Here is a 2,500-nt window from a genome sequence, read left to right as displayed (position 1 = left end):
GAGGGGAAAATAACAGGGGAATGAGGGAAATGGGGAATGAGGGGAAAATAACAGGGATATGAGGGGAAATAACAGGGGAATGAGGGGAAAATAACAGGGGAATGAGGGGGAAATAAGAGGGGAATGAGGGGAAATAACAGGGAATGAGGGGAAATAAGAGGGGAATGAGGGGAAAATAACAGGGAATGAGGGGAAATAAGAGGGGAATGAGGGGAAAATAACAGGGGAATGAGGGTGAAATAACAGGGGAATGAGGGGAAATAATCAGGGGAATGAGGGGAATAACAGGGGAATGAGGGGAAAATAACAGGGGAATGAGGGGAAATAAGAGGGAATGAGGGGAAAATAACAGGGGAATGAGGGGAAATAAGAGGGGAATGAGGGGAAAATAACAGGGGAATGAGGGGAAATAACAGGGGAATGAGGGAAATAAGAGGGGAATGAGGGGAAAATAACAGGGGAATGAGGGGAAATAAGAGGGGAATGAGGGGAAATAACAGGGGAATGAGGGGAAAATAACAGGGGAATGAGGGGAAATAACAGGGGAATGAGGGGAAAATAACAGGGGATATGAGGGGAAATAACAGGGGAATGAGGGGAAATAACAGGGGAATGAGGGGAAATAACAGGGAATGGGGAAATAACAGGGGAATGAGGGGAAATAACAGGGGAATGAGGGGAAATAACAGGGGAATGAGGGGGAAATAACAGGGGAATGAGGGGAAATAACAGGGGAATGAGGGGAAATAACAGAGGAATGAGGGGAAATAACAGGGGAATGAGGGGAAATAACAGGGGAATGAGGGAAATAACAGGGGAATGAGGGGAAATAACAGGGGAATGAGGGGGAAATAACAGGGGAATGCTTTATTTCTTTCTTTTTTTATCAAGCGATTTCCTCATCTGATTATCATCATCTCGATCCCTGCAGGCAAGAATTTCGAGAAAAGAAAAGGAAGAAAAAGAGAAAAATAAATAAACATAAACGTATTTCATTCTCATACATCTGACACCTTGAAAAGCCGAACATTATTGGCTTCGCTTAAGTTCTTGGAAGAAACAAAGGCAATAGCGAAAAGACAGCGCGATAGATTAGCTAAAGAATCCCACTGAAGATTATGACTTATAAGGCTAATTGGTCAAGAGGAAGGGAGGGGGGGGGGAGGAAGAGGGAGGGGGGGGATGAGGGGGGGAGGGGGAGGGAGTGGGATAGTTGTGAGGAGGGAGATGGGGTGGTGGTGAGGGGGAAGGGGAGGGGGAGGGGGTGGGGGTGAGGGGGAAGGGGAGCGGGAGGGGGTGGTGGTGGTGGTGAGGGGGGAGGAAGGGGGTGAAAGTGGTTGGAGGTGAGGGGAGAAGGAGGGAGTTGAAGGTGGGTGGGAGTGAGGGTGAAAAGTTGGGGATGGAGTTCTGGTTTGTGGGTGGAGGTGAGGTTAAGGGTGAGGGAGGGAGGGGGGGGGTGTAAGGGTGAAGCCTTAAGATTTGTTGAAAGTAATCATATTAAGTCTTTTCTTAAAGTATTTAGATAAGATCAGATAAGGTAACATGGTTGAGCATACAAACAAATAAAGCATATATATTGATTCTGCGTACAAAACGCTAACACACGCACACACACACACACACACAAACACACACACAATCCACACACACTCCTTGCGAGCATGTCGAGAGCGAGAGGGCGAGAGCCAGAGAGGGAGAGAGGGTGAGGGGAGCCAGAGAGGGAGAGAGGGTGAGGGGAGCCAGAGAGGGAGAGAGGGTGAGGGGAGCGAACAAAAGAACGAGGGAGAATCTGCGAAGTGAGAGTTCAAAAGAGGGCAAGTGAGGGTTCGGGATCGAGACGGACGGAGGAGGGTGAAGGGGGGGGAGAGGAGGAAGAGGGGAAAGGGGAGAAATGGGGGGGAAGAGAGGGAGGGAAGCACGGCAGAGCTTACTATGCGATTGGACGCCCACGGAAGGGACCGCGATGTTACGCGTGTGGGGGATTTTGTGGCGGAGTTCGTTGGAACAGAGATTGCGTGTAGGCAAGAAAATATATACATGTGGATATACATGCATACACACACACGCAGATGTGTGTGTGTGTGTGTGTGTGTGTGTGTGTGTGTGTGTGTGTGTGTGTGTGTGTGTGTGTGTGTGTGTGTGTGTGTGTGTGTGTGTGTGTGTGTGTGTTTGTGTGTGATGATTACAGTAATAAATGCCTTTCTAATTTGAACACACACACACACACACACATACATACATACACACACAAACACACAAACACACACACACACACACACACACACACACACACACTTGTATATATACACACACACACACACACACACACACATATATATATATATATATATATATATATATAGAGATAATAATGGGGGGGGAAAAAAAAAAGGAGAGAGAGAGAGAGGGGAGAGAGAGAGAGAGAGGGGAAAAAGGGGAGAAAAGAGAAAAGAGAGAGAGGAGGAGAGAGAGAAAGGAGAGAGAGAAAGAGAGAAAAGAG

General features: G+C 47.7%; 1 protein-coding gene across 1 annotated transcript in view; it reads right to left on the bottom strand.

The window, feature by feature from the left end:
• Positions 1-2,500, bottom strand: part of LOC119573237 — a 32,454-nt gene that overhangs the window by 22,694 nt on the left and 7,260 nt on the right. The window lies entirely within an intron of this gene.

This window comes from Penaeus monodon, chromosome 5 (assembly GCF_015228065.2).
Source record: "Penaeus monodon isolate SGIC_2016 chromosome 5, NSTDA_Pmon_1, whole genome shotgun sequence".
Taxonomy (NCBI): Eukaryota; Metazoa; Arthropoda; class Malacostraca; order Decapoda; family Penaeidae; genus Penaeus; species Penaeus monodon.
The sequence above is the reverse complement of the archived record's forward strand: the minus strand, read 5'-3'. Positions and strand labels throughout refer to the sequence as shown.